This window comes from Pinus tabuliformis, chromosome X (genome assembly GCF_031772625.1).
Source record: "Pinus tabuliformis cultivar Carrire ecotype Pingquan chromosome X, CPIR1, whole genome shotgun sequence".
Lineage (NCBI taxonomy): Eukaryota > Viridiplantae > Streptophyta > Pinopsida > Pinales > Pinaceae > Pinus > Pinus tabuliformis.
In genome coordinates, this window is record NC_142308.1 from 1,521,957,063 (window position 1) to 1,521,979,962 (window position 22,900).

General features: G+C 35.5%; 1 pseudogene; it reads left to right on the forward strand.

The window, feature by feature from the left end:
• Positions 1-19,386: 19,386 nt before the first annotated feature.
• Positions 19,387-19,929, forward strand: LOC149145841 (uncharacterized; annotated as a pseudogene).
• Positions 19,930-22,900: the final 2,971 nt, after the last annotated feature.

The following is a 22,900-nucleotide window of genomic DNA, read 5'->3' on the forward strand; positions in this document are numbered from 1 at the left end:
CACCAGAACCCTTGGAGTCTTTTAAGTTACATTCCCAATGGATTTGTACCTGGGAATCGACCATTATTATGATGGTATGCTCCACTAGTCTCCCATGCTTTCCTCTAGACAATCATTGGTTTCCTAGGGATAATATGATGATTTACTTTGGTTAAGACTAACCAATGATGATTTCCTCTCATGAAGTAGCCTAATATGTGATCATCAGAAAAATTCTTTAGATCTGCAATAGTATTACAGGGAAATTGAAAACATTCCATGCCATTACACTCCATGCACTCCTGGCAATCACTTTGAAAGTCTCTTTCAAAGTACCTTATATCCATAGTAGTCTTATTTATCCCATACCATCTCCACCATTCATGTAACCAAGTTGGTTGTAACAGTAACTATGTAATGAAGACAAGTCTGAATTTTAATAATGTGTAATGCGTTTCTGATTTTCTTCTCTGCATAAGAGATCCCACCAGAGATCTTTATAGCCTTGGAAATTATAGACAATGTCAGGAAATACAACGCTCGGATCCTTTTGTGGCCACATTATTCTTGTAGGATGTTCAGGATCTCTCGTTCTATTGATAGTATAATATTTATGGAATTTTTTGGTTCTATTTATTCCCTCATTCCATATCAGACTGATATCATGAAAACTTTCCCTTAATGCTTCATCTACAATATTAGAATACATCATTGAATTCTTATACACCATATCATGTATCCAAGTGCCGGACTTAGGGTAAATCTTTCTTTTTGGTACAAGCTGTTGTAAGTCCTCATGAGGCTATATATTTGCATCCATAACTTTGGTGTTTCTTAATTTCCAAGTGGGTTTCGATTTTTCCACATAGATTGGCCATGAGGTGCTCTCCAAGATATTTCTAAGTTTTTATTGTTGTGTTATAGGGTCCCATTGACTGATAATAACCATTAGATGATTTTCTTTTTTCATATACTACCGACTCAAAAAATCTAGTAGACAGTTTCTTTCCACCTTTATATGCTCAACATCAAAATCAAATTTCCAAACAATGCTTCCCATCTAGCAAACTTGGATTCACTAGACTTTTTAATGTCTTTTGTCAAAACTTTTTTGAGTGCAAAGGCATCAGTTCTAAGTAAAAATTTCTTGTGTACAAGGTGGAGATCGAACTTGTCAATACAATTCAAAGCCGCTTTGACTTCCTTTTCAATTGTTGAATAGTTCTGTTCAGCCAAATTCCATGTTTCCGAGGCAAATTGTATATGACCTGTTCTTCTCCATCTTTTATTTGCTTTAAAATTCCTCCCCATCCAATATTACTGGCATCACTTTCTACAATTTTTGGAATATTTTCATCTGCAACATAGAGAATGGGTAAGGTTTTTACCTTGGATTTTATTTTCCTAACTGCAATAGTATGTTCTTTAGTCCATGGTACTAGTTCTTTTTTCAACCTCTGGTTCAGTAGGCTTCGATCTGAAGCACACCCTTTATAGAAATTACTGACATAATTTAGGTATCCTAAGAATCTTTGTAGTTGCGTCTTATCTGTAATCTAATCAGGAAATTTATCAACGAAATCTAATGCATGTTTCTTTAGTGTGATCTGCCCATCTTCAATACTATGGCCGAGGAATTTGATGGTTGTTTGAAACAACTCCATTTTCTTCTTGCTTAGTACTAGACCATTATTCTTTATTATCTGTGAGAATTTTTTAATGTGCTTAAAATGTTCTTCAACAAATTTTGAAAAAATGAGTACATAATTTATATACACAATAAGGCAATCAAAGTATGGCTTAAAAATCTAATCCATTATCTTCTGGAATTTGGATGGTGCATGCTTTAAACCAAAAGCCATGACATTCCATTCATATTGTCCAACAGGAATACTAAAAGTAGTTTTGAACCTATCTTCTTCTTGTATGGCAACTTGCCAAAAACCAGATTTCATGTCGAATTTGGAGAATATTTTGGCACCCGCTATCTTGCTTATCAAACTGATTTTGTGGGGGATTGGATATGTGTCATCGGCTAGGACAGTATGTCGAGGTTTGTAATTTATATTGAATCTGGGGACCCCTCTAATCTGTTATGAGTGTTTATTGACATAAAATCCATAACAGTTCCAGGGGCTGCTAGTTTCTTTGATTAACCCTCTTTTTAAGAGATCTGCAATCTCTTTTTGACATAATACTTGATATTCTTTGTTCATAGGTATTGCCTGACTTTTGCAGGGCTTTCCTTCATGGTCTTCTTTGAAGGGAAATTTGACTGTGTGTTGCTTCCTGTGCCAATAAGAATTTGGGTTTTCATGACAACATTTTTTTTCAAGACATTCTTTTAGATTTCAAATCATGTGTTTCAATTTGAGGGATTGGAGTCGTTATTTTATCCTTAAGGAAATTTTGAAATATTTCATTTCTTCTATCTTTTGTGTTGTCAGACTTTCTTCTTGCATGGTTTGGACCATTGTAGAGATCCCGGGAATTTAGATAAATGGTAGAGTAATAGTTTGAAAAAATCCTTATGGTTGGGGATGGATATGAAATAACCAGCCTTACCATCTGGTAATCTGGCTGACCCATGTGGCTCAACAGCTAGGAAAACATTTCATAGGATACAATCTATGGGAATATTTCCAACTACAACTTTTACATTCATACAGTAATTTGAGAAACATATTGTGGCTTTAGGAACTTCATATTTGAATTCTTAAGTTCCTACTCCAGTAACTTGCATGTGTGCAGTTGTCCAAAATTTTGCAGGGATTAGGTTTTTATTCAAAACATTAATATTTGCTCTTGAGTCTATTAATGTTCTCATTGTGAAGATTTCTCCTTGGATATCTATTTTTAACAACACATAATGTTGTTGATATTGTATGGTCATTATTTTCATATTCCCAAATCCCAAATTCTCATGTTGTTTCCCTTCGTAAATCTCTCCATTGGGATTTATCCAATAATCTCCTTTCTCTATTTTTTTTTCTTTTTCTATTTTTGAAAATTTTATTTTGATCTCAACATTTCTTTCTTTAGGTGATGAATTTCATGGCTGACATCCCCTAGGGTCAAGGATCTGGGATTTTTATGTTGATGGTTTCTTTGAAAATGCTTTGTATTCTTTTCATAAGAGGCATCCACAAACAAAGCTTTAGAGATGGTACCTTTTGAAGAACTACTAGTGCCTTTATGCATGGTTTGCAGGAATGTTTCTAAGAGTTTTTCCTTTATTTCTCCTTCTGCAAGCATCTTGATGCTTGAAAGTACATTAGATTCATCATCATTTGTGGTATGTGCCATACACACCTTTTCTTTCTGTGTAGTTTTTTCATCTTGTTCTTCTGAATCAAAGTCTGATTCAGTTTCAGAGAGGTTGTAATGAAATTCGTCAGTATTTGTGCAATCACACTATTTTATATGCATGTTTATATGTTCATCACTACAATCCGGGTTTGAATTGCTAGACTCAGTTGATTTTGGTGAACTACAACAGTCTTGTTTCATCAAATGCACTTTCTCTTTGAATTGAACTACTGATATTCTTACCTGTCTCTGAGTTCTTTTGAGGAATTGTTCTTGTGACTTCCTACCTATGTTTGGTCTGGATTCTTTTCCCTTAGGACACATATTTGTTGTATGCCCACTTTATCCACATAGCCAACAAGTGATCATTTGTTTCCTTTGCAATTTGAGGTGAATATCCTTTGGCGCAAAATAATGTGTGTTGGGCATGGTCATGTAATACCCTCTCCTAGGATGTTTTCTTGTTTTCTCAGGGATATTTCTGGTTGGTTGATTTTGTCTTTTCTTCAAAAAATTTCTGATCTTTCTTTTATGTACAATAGGATCATCAATTGATAATCCATATTTGTTGTAGATAGACTTACTGTCAGGTAGTCTAGATAATTTATGTAGAGACTTATTTACCTTCATGCTAGTACATAATCCTACCAATGTTTTTTTGATGTTACAATATATTTCTCCCCATGTATATGTCTCAAAAGATGTTTGGAAAACTTCTTGCCTTTGGATATATTCTACAAATTTAGATGGAAGTGTTGCTAAGTAGACTTGTTTCCATAAGGCATTTTGGCTGTCTTTAACCTCATAAATTCTTTGAGTCCAATCCCTGTGAAAGTCTTCATATTGTGACATTTTTCTGCATTTTAGATTCATTAGAATCATTTCATGTTTATTTGCAATTTCAACAGTTTCCCCACACCAGTGTTCAAGGATGAATGAGGTTAAAGCTCCTATCATGTTATTTTTGGGATCTCCATCCTCTTTATGGAATATATCTCCTTCTTCATCTTTTACTACTTCTGATTTCAATTGATCAATTAGAGTAGTAGAAGACTCTGCTTCCCAACATCTCTGTAAGGAGCCTGTGAAACATTGTATGAGGGTTTTACATGATTCAACTTCAGACTTTCCCCTCATACAAATTTGTTTGTATTCAGTATAAATTTGATCAATCATTTGCCTGATTTGGCTAGCACTTAGTCCATCTATATTCCATTCTTTGTAGTAACCATACTGAAAAGTATGTGTCTCAGGAAGTTTTCCTTTTCCACTGAGATCAAGGGCTGGATATTTGGTGTATTGATTGGACAATGGTTCATATATGGGAAAAAGATGGTGACTCGAGGAGTTAGGGTTTTCTTCTTTGAATATGTCTTCTATGAATGAAAAAATAAACTTTTTAGGAGATTCAGCTTGTCCTTCGGGCATTTCTTTGGGGAAGAGAAAAGGGAATTTCTCTATATATTTCTTCGCATGCTGGATGGGCACATGATGGCTAAACAACATGGAAGTGGGTATGTTTTTATCTTTTGGAGTTATAATGAGATTGTCAAAATGCTCAGAAAGATCTCTTATGAGATCTTGAGTGGATTTGAGTCCCAAATCCATTCTTTTATCCATCTCTTTTATCTATGCTAGAGATTCTTTGACAAATCCTTTCAAAACTGAAACTAAAAAATTAATGTCATTTAAGTTCTTATTTACATTATTTACACCAACTTGTATAGTATCAAAGCATTCCTTTTGCTCAGTGGTTTTTTCCATATTCATTTCAAGCCCTTTAATTGCAGAGTTTGTCCAGTTGATTTGTTCACTGGCTTTTTGTATCCTTCCATCTATCCCTAGGGCTGAGTCATCTTTTGACTCTAAACGAATGGCTTTGGTAGTGTTTGCTGCTTCTCCTAGCACAATTCCCTTGAAAGGAGGGAAAGTACTGTTGGTTTCTAGTTTTCTTCCATCACATGCTATCCAAGAATGTTTCTATGTAGATGATGATTCTACATCTTCCATTTCTATTTTTGTTTGGTCTCCTAATTTTCTCCCAGTATAAAAGGAGATCCATGAGTTTGTGTTCTCCATAAATCTTTTCCATTGTAGGGAAAGTGTATTTTTCTCTTGAGCAGTTGTACTAAGATCAAATTCTTGGGCCTCAGGGTGAGGATGTAGATCCCAATGCATATTTTTTTCCATTTGGCATGAATTTTGTTCTTTGGGCATCCATCCATAATAGAGAAAAAATTATACATCTCTGGTTTTGATGGATTTTTGTAGTTTGAGGGAACAAAGTTTTGGAATCTCGACGAAGGAATTATACTGTCAATTTGTTCAAGGTATCCTAAACCATATCACTGAGTTCTAGGAGAATGCATCTTACTAAACATTTAAGTAAGATGTGGATCTTCATTTTCAAGAGATGGTAACTCATGTATCATCATGATAGTATCATGAGGAAATGATATATCTGCACATTTGGGATTTGGGCAAGAATTTCTAGAAGTGGTAGGAGGAGATTCACCAATCCTAGGATTATGGTTTTTGTGGAGAACAAGCTCTACAAGAGATTGTAAGCAAACTACTGTTTGGCAGACATGACATTTTACTTCGAGAGTGGAAAAATGTAATAACTGAGCAAGTTCAAATAAATCAACGTGTGAGCAGCTTAAAGATGGAGTATTTACAAATGTAGAAGTGGATGGCTGACATGAAATATGATCTAAGTTTAAATGGTATTTTGTGGCTTGACAGGCTTCTTGTATTCTTTTGCAATCCAAGGTAGATCTTCTAGGGAAGAACAAAGTAGCTTTAGTTGTTCCTTCTTGTATCTGAGCAGTCGTGATACTTTGAACTTTGGGCGACTGAGCTAGATCTACTACCCAGCTTTCAAGAAAGTTGACCTCTTCCCATTTGATGGTCTGATGCTCAATTTTTTTATTGTGAGCATCAGTGATTACCTGGGTGCTGGCTTTTGACTTTTGACTGGGTGTATGCAGAATGGTTTGCTATAATGTGTTGGTGTGCCTAAAACACCCTCTAGTATGAATTGCAATGTTTGTCCTTCTTTTCATATCAAAACCACTAGTTTTGATTTGCAATTGGAGGATGTCCTTAATATGTTCATCATACACATATACTGATAAATTTAGGTGGCAATCAAACCATACATAACCATTTGATAAAGGAGTCATGATACCACCAATTAATGAATCAATATATATGTTATTCGTGAGATCTCTGATAGTAGCCAACACATATGTATTAAGCCCTCTGTGGGTTAAAGAATTTATGCCCACCAAGATATAGCCAAGATGTAGATAAGAAGTACCATGTCTTCGAGCTTCTTCCTGAAGCTTTTTAGGATCTAAAAGGGAAATGGTTTGAATGGATTCGGCATTTTCTTGGATTTGAGAGACACATTCTTTGACAGTGACTCTAGTTATAACTTTCAAATGAAACACAGAAAAATCAGCATAAACTTCTAATGGGCTTATGAAAGGGAGAGCCCATCGGGCTGATAGCTGACTTTCTATTAACTCTATTTCTGCAGAGTTAACCATTGAAGATGATGCACTATGAAACAAATTTGCCATATCAAAATTATTTTCCAGTGTTTCTTCTTTCTAAAGTTCTTTAAATGAAACAGATCTTCTTCCTAGTTACATGTTATCTTTTTGTGAGAGTTTAAAAGATAAATACCCGTATGAACCAGACGTTACTAGCTCTGATACCAATTTTTGTAGCACTTCTTCCGAAGGAGAAAATGAAATTTCTAGTGCAATTTTTATGTCTTCTGTAATGAATATACGAACCTATGGATCTTCACACAATAACACTCTTCAACAGCTTCTTTGCCAGCACAAACAACTTCCACGAGATATTTTACAAGGTAAAATAAAATTCAAAATAACAAATAACATTAACTTGATTATACCTTTCATCACTACGTGAAAGTCTTCTCATTCTAATTTCAAAAATATAATAAATTTCTTATTATATATATATAATATTTAATATTATAAATTAAAAAAATAAAAATAACAACTCAGGTTCTTTATAATTTTATATTTTTTTAAAGTGATTTGTGTGATTAAATAACCTAACACCTATCGTAATAGAAACATATGCATTATAGATTGCATGAAAAATGACATAACACGTTAAAATAATATGTTCCTTATAATTTTAGACTTTTTAAGGAGATTTGTCTCGTTAAATATAAACTTGTTAAGGAGATTTGTCTGGTTAAATAACCTAGCATCTATTATAATAGAATCATATGCATTATAAATGGCATGAAAAATGACAGCACTTTTAAACGCATAATTTTTTATAATTATAATTTTTTTAAATAAAAATTATATGTTCCATTTCATGAATTTATTACACTGCCACCAAATATCAAATATAATAAAAAACCATAAAATTCGAAAATACGGCTATTGGGTTCAGTTCGAGTGAAAACTCGTTAATTCGAATTCGGTCCGGGTTATGTGAATAATAAATTTAATACCGTTATTTTTGGTATAAAATAAAAAGTTAAAATCCGATATATTTTAAAAAGTTATAATAACTGGAATTTGATAATAAAAAAATTGCGAATTATAAAATTTAATATTTTAAAAGATAAAAAATAAAAATCTATATTAAAAAAATATAATTGTGCTTTAATTTTGTAAAGTTTTTTTGTTAATAAAAAATTTAATATTTAAAAAGTTGAAATTGCTATATTAAATTTTTTATAAAGAATAAAGAATAAATTGTATTTATGAAAAATAATCAGTTTCATGTTGAAATATGGGATAAAATAGTCAGTTTATATTTATTAAAATAATAAATTTATAACAACAATTATTAAATTTCTATTTATAAATATTTGTAAGATATATAATTTCTATATAAAATTGAAATTTTTATATTAAAAGTTATATAAATAGTAAATTGCATATTAGAAAATTTGTATTTGTGAAAGACCATCAGTGTCATATTGAAATATGATAGAAAATAGTAAGTTTATAGTTACTAAAATAATAAATTCATGTAACAAAGATCATTAAATTCTTATTTATAAATATTTGTAAGATATATAATTTCTATATAAAATGGAAATTTCTATATTAAAAGGTATATAAACACTCAATTGTATATTAGAAAAGTTGCTTTTTTGAAAAACAATCAGTGTCATATTGAAATAGAGTAGAAAATAATAAGTTTATAGTTACTAAAATAATTAATTCATGTAACAAAGATTAATAAATTCTTATTTATAAATATTTGTAAGATATATAATTTGGAATTTTTTCCATATTGAGTTTTATACATATTTCTTTTCAAGTTTAGTAACTATGTTTTGTATGCTCCAAAATGGAAAACTATGAATTAGGGTTTGGGTGTGCTTCCCCAACCTAGAATGAGTAGAATGTGCAGTGTTTAACTAGAAGAACAAAATCAACTTTTGAAAGTGTGCTTTCAACTAGATCTACTTGGAATGAGTAGAATGTGAAGTGTTTAACTAGAAGAACAAATCAACTTTTGAAAGTGTGCTTTCAACTAGATCCACTTGGAATAACTAAATCTATGAATAGGAATTTAGATTTTAGCTATTTATTAATAACGAAATTATTTCTCATTTTTAAGAGGGATATTAAAATTTATGATTTGAAGTAGTTACTCTTTTCTAAAAATAATATAGGTTTATGATTTTTTTTATAGAATTATATAATATTAGATATATTTATAATATTTTCAATTGCTTTAATTTATAAATTATTAGTTCAAAAAATAGATGTATTCACCATCTCTCTACAATAATAATTTAGGGTGACTCTTTGCGGTAATAATTTATGATCTCTATGTAGTAAGATCTCTGCGGTCATAATTTACGATCTCTCTACGGTAAAAATTCACGATCTCTCTGTGGTAATAAAAAAACAATCTGGGGCATGTGTGTCTGCGGTCCGCCTTGCTGATATCAGGTGCACACATTCCTTATATTTTTCTAATACATATATGCTCATATATTTTCAAGTATGAATAATTCACCACAATTACCAAAGATTACCAAAGGTAGACCTACCATGGTTACTCTACAGAGCCTTTATGAGTATATAGAGTCTTTAGAGAAACATAGAGAAGAAAGAGAAGTCAAGCTACAAACAAAGTTAGTAGCCATGCTGAAAAAATAAATTCACATCTCTTGAAGACAAGATCAATAAAAATTAGAAAATAATATAGAACTATTGGAGAATAAAATGGAGGCAATGGAGACTAGGTTGCAGGTTATAGAAAAACAAAACCAAGATATAAACCAAACATCCCAGTAAGTAGATGCTGATACTTTAGAGAGTCTTAAAATGAAGGAAATGATTAAAGAGCTAGAAGAAAAAGTTAATAGCTGCCTCACCCTAAATAGTGTGGCCGGTAAATTAGATATCAAACCAATTAAAGATGAAATGAAAAAATTGATAGAATTAGACCATGAGTGTAACAAAAGGGCCTTTAACCTTATAATCTTTGGTTTGAAAGAGGAGGTAGACGAGGATACTTTAGTCATAGCCCAGACAGAATTGCATAACAGATTACAAATTGAAACAACGTGTCTCACAGAAGCAACAAGGTTGGGGAAAATAACTGAGAATAAAGGAAGGCTAATTCGAATAAAGGTGAGCTCTATTGACCATAAGAATGACATACTTAGTAAAACCTCAATTCTAAAAGGAACAAGAATATTTATAAATGAAGATCTCATTCCAGAAGATCAAGTAGAATTGAGAAAGGAGGTTCAAAAGGTAAAGGAAGCTAGGAAGGCAGGAAAATGGGCAATAATCAGAAATAGAAAAGCTATTATTCGAGATAGAAACCAAAAAGATAATAATAAATAGCAATTCAACGTGCTCCGAATTCTTTCTTGGAACTATCGAGGCTTTCCATGGAACAAAGGCCCCAAGCTAAGTTGGATCTCGAATGATGTTGATATTATTTTTCTTATTGAAACTTGGGAGCACGAAGAATCTAAGGTCCCTAACATAGATGGCTTTACATTATGGTCTACCTGGAATAAGCAATCCTCACGTAGAGGCATTGGGGGTATATCTTGTTACATTAAGAAGAACATCTCTCCCCATTCTAGGATTTATAAAAATGACCCTTACAACCAATATAGTTGGATAGAAACTCGGATGCGGGTGATTAATGGGAATTCAATGCCAATAAGACATGAGAACGACAGACGGCAGAGCCACATGGTCACACGCATCCTCCTCCATGCCAAATTATGGAAAAATACCAGTTACAGGCAGGCACCATTTATCTGGTGCACTGGTCGAGGAAACTATAGCAGGCTTAAGGCCATGGCGAATATCAACAAAAATTCATTCTCCCCCTCCCCACTTGGATGCTCTTGCCCCCCACAAGCAGAGGAGCCGAACACACGCACAGACACGGGGCGACGTTGCTGGCTTCTAAGCTATGTGGATTTGGGCAATGGACACCACTTAACCTATTCGACCCACTGTGCTTTGAATTTTACCCAGAATTCCTCTACCTCCAACCCAATCAACACCAAAAACCCCAGACCAAACGATATCCTACATGCTTCTAATTCTGGTCATAATTCAACTATCCCCGCTCAAAACTCCAATAGCCAACCTGCTGGTCACACAATGTTGTGGATTAGGCATAGAATGCGTAGCAGACGCAAAAGTAGTCGAGGCTGTAGCACTCGCCTAGCCACGCCGCCCACCCCTGATTCAGAAGCCCCTACCTCCTCCCCCTCTTTTGGCTAATTCAGAGGTCATCTCTCTGGCAACAACCCCCATACCCGTAGTGGAAGAGGCTGAGCACAGATTCATGGTGCCCGTAGAGTGAATGTTGCCACTCAAATGATTGGCCCTCCTAACCCCCCTCACCCCTCTTACCACACTACCCCGTTTCGCTTTTAGAGCATGATGAATCAACCAACCATCCTCGCTACCATAACTGTGGCTTTCAATGAGGAATTGAATCAGCATGAGGTGCAAATCGCCTGGACACAAGAACCAGAACCAAAGAAAGTGACACCAAGCATGCAGGAGAAGGTCGAGGAGCTGGGTGATATAGGAGCTAGAGCAACCATAGAAAGGAAGATTGTTTTGTTCAGGCATAGAGAAAGATATGGCAACACCTTGCATGGCGAGGATATGGCTAGTGGAAAGCATGTAGGAGATGGACGCAAGGGAGACACGCAAAAGGTCGGAGGCAGCCAAGGTTGCATGTCTGTTGCGGTGGTAGAGGGGGATGACTACGGCTGTCACGTCGTGGAAGAACCAGTGGACAGGGTGGACTACGACTGCTACGTAGTGGAAGAGCAACCACCTGATGCCTAGTGGGCTCCATTGGACCGCTGAGCCTGCCAGGTGGGCGCCGCTGCATTGAATCATGTTTTTTTCTATTTTGACTGTATGTCTCATTTGGACTGGATCACAACGGGGTTTACTCATTTCATGCTGACTGGAATCTGACTGGGTTTATACTCTTTTTGTTTATGAACTGGTACCCCTGCGTGAGCTTTATTTTTTGGATACACTCATACTGGTTTCCCCTTTGTGGGCAGTCTTGTTTTTTGTATTCTAAGATTCATACAGAGATAACTTTGTTTTGCACCATAGAGGTCGGAGCCTCCATGTAATTTTACCTTTTTACTTTAATAGATCATCATTACTTAGAAAAATATATATAGTTGGATAGAAATTACTAACATTTATGATAAAAAGACCTACATAGCAATCTATTATTTCTCCCCCATCAATTCTAACTTCTATAAGAAAAAGAATCTAGATAAAAATAATCCTTATAATGGTTTAGAGAATGATATTTCTAGCCTAAGGAATGAAGGCAATATCATTTTAATGGGTGACTTGACTGCTCGAACTTCAAGCAACCAAGCTATTCTTCTAAGAAATCTTTCCAACCCTAATCCTCTTTGGTTAGAGAAGACCTTCCTCTGGATAGCTGGTACAAAAGGAGCTCTGAAGACCTCGAGGAGAATTTGTTTGGGTCGGAGCTAATCAAGCTTTGTAGTGCTCAAGATCTCATAATTTGCAACGGTCTAAAGAAGTGGCCCAATTCTAGCTAGATGACCTGCATCAATGAGCTTGGTAGCAGTGTGGTAGACTATGTTATCTCCGATCTCCCTCTATACAACAAAATAACAAATTCTGACATCTTAAACGACCACGAGCCTGATTCTGATCATAGGCCTTTACTTATAACTCTCAATTTTGTCATGCATAGAGATCCCATAGAAGATAATCCTTATAGCCAAAAGAAGTTAATCTTTGATAGAAATAAAAATTATCTCTATGTAAATGAATTAAAAACTAATTTGCTTCCTTTATCTAGTATAGACAACATAGAAGATCTCTATCATAAGTTTACTACAACCCTCTCATATTCTATTAACAAGTTCTCAATTGAAGTTTCAAGTAATAAAAGAAATAACAAAACCAACCCATGGTATGACAAAGATTGTAAAAGTGCGAGGAGAGAAATTAAGGAAGTTGTTGATGAATCTCTTAGAATTAGCAAGATAAAAATATACAAAGCCCTAACTAAAAGGAAAAAAAGGCAGTATATTTGTAAAAGACAAGAGAATCTCTTACACATCTCTAAGGTGGCTCCTAAGAAATTCTGGAGGCAGATTCTAACTAGGAAAACTAAAGATAATAATAAAATTGCTTTACACGACTAGAATTCCTATCTTAAAAAGCTTTATGAATATCCAAATGTCATAGATAACTTTGAAACCCTGCTCACAACGAAAGAATTTTTCTCATTACAAGACATTGATTTTGGGGTTAATCACTTGGCTAATGGGAAAGCTAAGGACATTGAAGTTTTCCAGGCGGAAATCTTAAAAATTGGAGATCGTGTCCTTATCCCCCACATTCACAAGCTTTTCAATCAAGCGGTCAAGCAAGGGTTCCCTAAAAGCCTCATTATCCCTATTTTTAAAAGTGGGGATACACACAACCCCTCTAATTATCGGAGAATTATGATTAGCCGTTTCCTAGCCAATTTGTATGGTATTATTTTGGAAAGGAAGTTGAGCAAATGGCTTGAAAGTGAAGGTAAGCGGGCTAAAGGCCAAGCGGATTTTAGAAAGCAACACTCAACAACAGACCACCTTGTTATGCTTAGGATCATTGTGGAGGAATGCCGCAATAATAAATCCAATCTCTTTTGTTGCTCTGTGGGCTTTAGAAAGGCTTTCGATACGGTTCCTAGAAACAACCTTTGGAACAGATTAGAAGAGCTAAAGTTTCCTTTTGAGTTGAGAGTTGCCGCTATAAGGTTATACGAGAATGTAATTGCCAAGTTAAAGAGCAATGAGGCGTGGTCAAAAGATATTAAGTGTAATATCAGAGTTAAACAAAGTTGCCCTCTCTCCCCTACCCTATATGGCATTTACATCGACAAGCTAGAAGGTTGTTTAGAGGAAGCAGGATGTGCTGGCACGATCTTAGCTAGGATAGTCATCATCCTTCTTCTCTACGCTAACAATATTGTTCTTCTCGCAAGGTGCCTATCTGATCTTGATAAGCAACTTATACTTCTTACGGATTTCTGCTCTACCATGGGTATGATTGTTAACACTAACAAAACAAAAGTTATGATTATCAAATCCAAGAAGGACACTTATGCTAATTTTATGTATGACAATAGTAACTTGGAGGAAGTGTCTTCGTACAAGTACCTAAGAATTGATATTCATCACAAGCTCAACTAGAACTATAGCATTGAGAAAAGGATTAATGGGGGATGGAAAGCCTATTTTGGTCTTGAAAATAATTGTAAAATGGCAAACCTCATAATGTGGGATAGAAAGAAGTTCCTCTTTGAAACTTTAGTCACTCCAGTTATCTTATATGGATGTGAGGTTTGGGGTTGTAGCATCTCTAGAGAATCCTGGAGGAAGATTGAGCAAATCCAGAAGCGTTTATAACGTATAACCTCAAACTTAAAAGCAACACACCCTATCCTATTCTCCTTATAGAAGTGGGTCTTTCACCTATCAAGAGCCTATCTATGACTAGGCTTCTATTGTACAAGCACAAACTCAATAACATAGGAGACCATAAACTTCCTATGCGAGCTTTAAATTCCAACGAAAACCACCTAAGGCTCAAAAGAGGTTGGTATAAAGGCACTAGGGCCTGGTTAAACCATTGGGAGATCGACGAGAATGTTACATTGCAAAACATTAAAAACATTAAAAATATTGTTACTTCTAAGTTCAAAGAAAAAATGTGGTGTGAGAAAGATTTAGGAGCTAAAAGAAAATTAAGAAATTATAAGGAGATCATCAACCCCACCATAGAAGATCAAAAGTATCTCTCTGTTTTAACTAGCTCAAAGAAGAAAATTAATATAGCCAAGATTAGAACGAACTCTCATGAGCTCCATAGTGAAACGGGTCGTTCGACAGTTCCTAAAACACCATGGATGGAAAGGTTCTGCCATCTCTGTGAGAATACAAACATCGAGGATGAAAATCACTTCCTCTTGGAGTGCCCTGCATACAACCACATTAGATCTCAATTTAAAGATCTTTGTTGCGATAGTGACCTCCCTAGCCTTTTACGTTGTCAAAATTACAATGAGCTCGAGAGGCTTTTCTCCAAGCTTTTTGAGCATAGGAATAAAATCTTAAATCAAACTAAATAATTTGTTTCTTTAGGTTTGATAGACCAAAATTTGGTCTCAGTGGACGTTAACCATCATCATCATCATCTAAAAAGCATATTAACTTTTACACGAACTTTCATAAAACTATAAATATCACGTAAATTAGTTTGTAATATCATCAAATCGGAATGGTTACCAAGTTCGTAGTGAACGTTCATGTAGGAAGAGTACATCATTTTTAAAATGTTTCTATTTAATACTAGAAACTGTGATGTGATACTAAATAATTAGGACATTTGTTTTTAGGGAAACACAGATTGATAAGAGTGTCGGAATGTAAGAACAACGCTCTCTGCATTTTTACATTATGCAATGTTGCAAATTGTTTTAATTGGAGTTGTGTTTAGTGCGATTTTTTGGAAGTTTTTAGAGTGGGTTTCTTTGGTTAAATATTTCTAAAATCTGGCAGGAATATATTGAAATCATAAGCTTGATAGATAGTACTATGCAATGGAAGTGCCCTAGAAGTTTTGGAGCGTGCTGAATCCATATATCCACTCAAAACACTAGTTTAAATAACACAAATCAAGATTTCACCTCAATTTTTTCCTTAGGCACGGAAAAATCCAAAAAATCTCACTAAAAACAACTAAGCTTTAATTAGATTAATATGTGAAATCATGAGAAGACATATCAAACCTTTTTGACATGGCCATGCATCTTAAATATATGTGACTTTGACACTACATTCTGAGATATGGATATTAAGAGAAACCCTGAGCCAATGTGGTAGATCACAAAATAAATATTGGCCACCATTGGAGTATATAAACTGGATCAAAATCTCTTTCATGTGAACATCAAGATAAAGAGGTTTGATAATACGAAATCTTAAGTAACCTCATTCGACATGGACATTAAGATAAACATTATAATTATCAGCTTGCGTCCTTAAATCCACCATGATATCCCAATAATATCACAGAATAGATGAAAGCGACATGAACGTGTAAAGAGGACGGTCAAATCTCGAGAGATGGCTTCTTGTGAATAGAACAAAGGTCATAACTGTAGCCTGCCATCAGCCGCTGTGTGTCTCGAAGAACTCGATGGCAATAGAGATTCTCGTTTCAAGAACTCTGTATGTTGCTTGAAGACACTTGGTTGATCATTTTCCATACACATTCCCTCATTAAAAAAAAGTCGTGGATTAAGCTACGTCTGGAAGAAAAGTTGCAATGCATTAAATGCTTTGCCAAGATGGCGCTATTTAAACATGGACTTGGGATTGAAAATGACTTAACAGGAAACGTAATAAATGTATTATAAAGATTCAATGGAGACTCTAATTCGTTGTACACTGTCTCAACCTTACAATTGTCATTATACATGGATCCAAACCATTATATTTTAAAAAGCTAACATACTTTATTCACGTCCATCCATTTTATTTTGCATTTTGCAACATTCCTTGTCCAACATTGCACACTCACATAACAAAACTGATGCAAACAATTTAGGCAGAAACGCCCATGGATATTCTTTAAAAATTCGCCCAAAACTTATATATTAATTTTCGGTGATTTTGGAAAATTTTCATAAAATCTGACAAACACGTGCAATGCAAACCTTTTCGCTCTCTATAAAACCGAACATCTAACAAGTAAACAGAATAACCAAAGGAAGACTTCTAGCCATGGATCATAATGATCGACAGCAGACCTGAACCTACCATCAACAAGCCGCTGTGTGTTTCTTTCAACTCAATGACAATGTTCCATCTTGAAGGCATTCTACTTCCCTCAACTTTTCCTTGTTCTTTTTCTCTTTTCCTATTCGATAAAATAAATATATATGTTTTTTTTAACTGATGACTCAAATTAATAAATTATTAAAACAGAGTATAAAATTTATATTTAGAAGTACTTAGAATTTAAGTTAATGGGAAATGATAACAATCATTTCTCTAATCAGCCAAAATAAATCCAATGATAATTACTCATAATCACTCAAAATAAATACAATTAACATTTTTTTTTATTATACTTCTTTCAACCTCAACCTCAACCTCAATCATTTCTGCATGTACTGTGTTATCACTCAAGAATTCTAATTTCAAAACCGCTCACATTAGTTTGATGGTAAAAAAATTCGGTGCTAGTCTAAGTTTGATTTTGGTTTTTAGAGCCTTGAGTCAACTGTGTATTCTCATTTGTCACCGGTCATTCTCATTCATCCCCGTCTCATAGCCATGTGTCAGTTTTGTTCAAAAATTACTATGTGTCACAAAGCTCCTTAAATAATTTCGTAGCGTATAAGTCAGCTTTAGGTGTTTTCGCAGCGCAGCATGTTTCTGGTGATTTCGTAGCAAAGCAACACAACCATAGCTCACCCATATCACCTCTGTCTCCTATGGATTCTGTGGGAATATCTGACTCAACATGTCACAGTGTTGGATCTTATCATCAACATACAAATAATACTGTTGTGTTTCATTCTCAAGGTTTTTCCTATAATCCCGCTACATTGGCCGAAGTTCTGGTATCCAGTGGAGGTCAAAATCCTAGCATGCCTATTGTACAGAGTTCTGCTTCCCTCCAGAAATCTGCATCTAGTGAGAATCTCACAGGGGAATATACATCAGGTTACCTAAATTTTCCGTCATCAGATTGCCAAAGAGGAGCTATACATGGTAGTATCTTTGATGAAAATCCAGAGTACATCAGGCAATGGCTGCAAGAGTTGGAGAGAGAACTTTTTAGTGATATTGATGAAGCAAGTATTATTAGCCCCGCTCAAAGCACATATATTGACAGGGAATGGGCAGACACAACAGAAAACCTCCTGTATGAGGATTCCCCTATGCATTCTCCGATGGAGAGCACAACCTTGAAGGATTATTCTAATGGAAGCATAGATTATCCCAGTGTTGCAAATATCTCTGATTCATGTTCTGTTTCACAAACTAATTCTTTGCAACAAGAAGCATATGCATCAACTGGTCACCGGCAAGATAATGTTCATACAGGGAGCTCTTCCAAGCAGCTGTTAGTTCAATGTGCAACTGCAATATCTGAAGGTAAAGAAGAAATGGTATCACAAATAATCACTGCAGGTTAAAAGAGATAGTTCTGCAAAACATGTAGCATCATCTTCTGCAAATAACGAGGATCAAGGATCACAATCTGGAAGAGGAGTTACGGGGAATTGTTCAAAGGTTAAGGTAGATGAAGGAAGCTCAAGTCACTGCAAGGAAAAAATATATAGTTTGCATTCATGGAGAGAATCTCTGAAGTGTTCAATGGGTACATTGGAAGATGCAAACCGAAAGATAAAAGTAGAAAAGCTGGTCAGATCTTCAGTACCAAGGACTGGTTCATGTGGTAGGAATATTCCCATGGATAATGTTGTTATTATAGATGATGAGGATGATGACACTGGGACAAGTACTTGTGATGTAAGTTCAGATAATGAACAAGATGACCATGATTCATGTATAGAAATTAATTCTGGGAATGTAATTTCTGATACAGAACTAGATGGTGATGATGAAAGCATAGAAAGTGATTCTAGTTCTAATGAAAGTACAAGTTCCTTATCCAAGCAAACTGTAGAGCAGAATCCTAATGCTTGGCCACCTAGTTCCCAATCTACAGATCTTTCTGAGGACGATGATGATTGTCAAGTTGTGTTTGAATATGGCAGCCAACCACCGTTTACTTCAATGAGAGGTACTCAAATACATCGCAAGCAAAGTTCTTCGGGATATTATAGAAATGTTCTAGATTTGAATATTGATAGTTCTGATTACGAAATTCTGGAAGCAACTCATGGAAAAATACGCCAAAAGTGGGAAGAAGCAGCTTTGCGGAAACGAAGTGCCCGAGAAACAAAGATCAGGCCACCATGGCTCTACTGGTTCAGATGTAAAGCGGCGTGTTAAGAGGGTAAAGTGAATTTGACATTTGGCAGCTGATGCAACAAATGTCAGATCTGCAATCGTGGAAAGAATCTCACAACTGTCTCTCAAAGGATTTGCGGGAGACACAACAAAAGAGCATGAAAGAACAGAAAGATATAAAAAACCCCAGAAGAAGAAGAACAAAAACACCAAGAAGAAGAAGCTAAGATCGAGCCCGCCAGCGAAGATGTCTCAGATCAGAGAATCCCCAAGAAACCGAGCGCCTACGGAGAAAATTCATAAGGTTTAAACAATTCAGAATCCCTGCAATCTAATGGGGTGCCGAGATTGCCAGCGAAGGTGGAAGTGAAGACGAAGCCCCCTCGGTCTCTGCACATATCGAAGATAGCTATTGCCCCAGAGGATCCCATGGCCAACGAAGTCCGTTTAATGTGTTTTGCCAATCGTGCTGTTTGCTGCTACAAACTGAGAAAATATGATGAAACAGTGAAGGGCTCGAGTGGATTTCACCTGATGAGATGATGAAAATTACTTACTGTGAAGCTGATGTGGAGGAATTGTCAGTTTCCCATGATCTCTGTGTAGGTGGCGATTGTTTCATGATGTTGCAATATACGAATGCTATACATTCGGTGATCCCATATGTGAAGTTCAAAGATCTCAGGGACCGATTAAAGGGTAGCAGCAGGTTCTTTCTAGGATCAAACAAAGTATTACAGATTGCATTGGGTCGCACAGCTGCTGATGAAGTCAAGGACGATATTCATAAAGCTAGTGAGATGTTACATGGTGAATGTGGTCTATTCTTTACCAATTTAACAAAAGAAGAGGTTATGAGAATTTTTGAAACTTTTGAAGAGCGTGATTTTGCAAGGACTGGGTCACTTGCAACAGAAACGGTTGAGTTGAATGAAGGTCCTTTGGAACAATTAACGCATGAGATGGAACCATTTCTGCGGAAGCAGGGGATGCTAGTTCGATTAAATGAAGGTGCGATAGAATTAGTAGCAGATCATGTAGTTTGCCGAGAAGGAGAGCCAATATCACCCGAAGCATCATAGAAGCAGAGTCATCATTTGCAGTGCAGAATGAACCTTGTGATCCTGTCGTCAATGGTTGTTACAGAAGTTGTGATAGCGCAAAAGAAATTTTTCCAGGCATTGCTTCAAAAGGATTTGGAGGTTGTGAATGACTGGAGGAGAGTGTAAGCGCCTTTTGAATATAGCCATGCAATTAATCACCAATGCGGACAAAATAGTTCCAAAACTGATAGACCGTGCTTCCAGAGTTCTTAATTTTTTTTACAGATGACAAAACTGTTGGACATTTAGGAGGATTATTGTATGTTCCGTGGATATCAGTATTGTTGAATTGTTGGGAATACTTCAGGAGAAGATCGTGATGCTTCCATAGATTCTTTCAATCAAGGAGGGAGTGAAAATTTTGTTTTATTGCTTTCAACTAGAGCTGGAGGACTTGGTATTAACCTTGCCACAACAGATGTGGTCATTTTGTATGACAGTGACTGGAATCCACAAGTTGATCTACAAGCCCAGGATCGTGCACATGGAATTGGACAGAAGAAAGAAGTTCAATTTTTTCCGCTTTTGTACAGAGTACACTATAGAGGAAAAGGTGATTGAAAGGGCTTATAAAAATAGAAGCATTGGACATTGGATGGTGCAATTGTATAAAGAACTCAGATATCAAACCTATGGCTGGGCCTACAAATTTGAAGGAGCTGCAGACTTATCGAAATAAAGTCGCAGATTCAAACATTGTTTATGTAGGTTGTCCGGTGACTGTGGCATAAATGAATACAATTTCAGGTCTTGTTGTTTTAACAGATCTCAACATAAAGTCATGTTGTATAACTGATGCTGGAAGACTGTGCTTTTGAAATTACACAGCAGTTTCGTAGCGCGCTACGAAACTGCTGTAGCTGCATGTTACAATTCAGTGATCAATTATAATTGACAAAGCGACAAATCTTTTTGAAAAGTTTTGTCATCACACAGGTACATGGAAAAGGGTGGCCAGCACAGCATGGACGTGGCAATATGTTCATTTTGGGTTAATAAAGACTAGAAGACATACTTCTGTACATTCGAGCAATTTGAGGAAAACTGGAACCGAGAAGTAAGGGAAATCTCCTAATACTTCTGAGCAGTTTAAAGACTCAGTGTTCAAAGTCGATATGGAATATTAAACATCCAGCTCAGCCAAATCGAAAAGAAGACCAGGTGTCAAAGAACAAGGAGAAGCCATATGCATGGAAAAAGGAGTTAGAGTTATAGTTAATTTAGAACTCTTTTAAAACTCCAGTCAGCACTTTATTGTATTTATTAGTTGGTTAAATAGCTGATAGGTGTCATTAGAGGTAGTTATCGAATTCCCCTCATGCTGGAGGAGGAAGCTCGATTTAGTTAGAATAAGGTTTCTATATATAGCTGAGACAGCAATGTAATGAGGGTTGGAAATTTTATAACAGAGTATTGTTTTGGCTTATGTAAAGACAGAGTTCAGTAATATAATTTGACTGCTTTTCTTCTCAGGATTCATGAAGGATTTCTATGTTCAGAATGTATGAATTTATCTTTTCCTTAATGTCTTTTGCAGTTGCATAGGTGTACAATCACTCAGAATTCACTGATTGTGCTCTGATTTCCTGTATGCATTTATGAGCTGTGGTTCCATATGTGTTGTGTTCTGAATTTTCAAATGCTAAGTGCCGTGACTTCTATGCAAAGGCAGTACCATTGTTTACTGAAGTGTGATTGACTCCATAGGCCCAATGGAAACTTATGAAATGTTTGTCCAGCCTTTATATTTGTCACTGTTATGTAACAAGAGTTAGCCCTCTTATTTTTAACCAAAATCAATAACCCTTTGAGAGAGCCTTCTCAGGCTAAGGAGGCTAAGCCTTAGTCAAAAGATTGGTTTGAAACAATTACTTGAAGTCTTCCTGGTTTGTAGCCTTCAAGGCCTGATTTTGAGGAGATAACATACTGCACAACGATGAAATTATGACCTTGTACGCATGCAAATCTAGGATGGGATTCTGATTTAGAAGGTATACTTTGATTTAAACTCAAATGAATGCAATGATAAATCGAGACACGATTATAATATCACAATGTCGAAGACTAATGAAATTCATCTCACCTAGAGTGAAAATAAGTTGCTCAATCAATGTAAAAGGATCTCTGGATTGATCGTTTTTAACCTGAATTTCCTTGACCAGAAGGTCTCCGACAAATTTCTAGTTTAAAATACAGCTTATCTTTACTCCATTATCCCTTCAGTCAGACATTTTTTTCAGAGTAACTGTAATTGAGCTATTTATTCTCCTACGTATTATTGCTCTATGTATAGAGATTCATGTTTAAAGATTACTGATGTCGCCTTGTGTATAGAGATTCGCATAACTGTTATATATATAAAGATTAAGCATTATTAATCATTTTCCATAGGCCATCCCTAAATAAAAAAGACTTGCATTAAACACGTCTCAAAGCAAAGTTGCAATGCATTAAATCCTTTGCAAAGATGGCGTTCCTTAACATGCACATGGAGTTAAACAGATTTAACAGGAAAGGGAACAAATATATTATAAAGATTCAATCAAGACATTAATTTGTTATACATTATTCCAATCTTACAATTATGGTTAAACATGGATCTGACCCACTCCATCTTTGAGAACTAAAGTACTATAGGATTTTTTAGATTCGGGTTTGTCCACATGATATTTTATTTTACAAGATTCCTTTCCCAATATATCAGACGGACATGACAAAGCTGTTGCAAAGACTTCACCCGTACAGTGATTCAAAGAGTGGTATCAGGCAAGAGGGAGGATCCTATAAATCATCTTACGATTACAATATAACAGCGAATTTCCATCCAGTCATTCAATTACTCCCAACAAAGGAGAAACCAAAGATTCCAGAAATACTAATTACAATAGCGCAACCTACCACGAAACTCCCTCTTCGCTAATAACAGCGCCTGGTTTGCAAGACCCCGAGC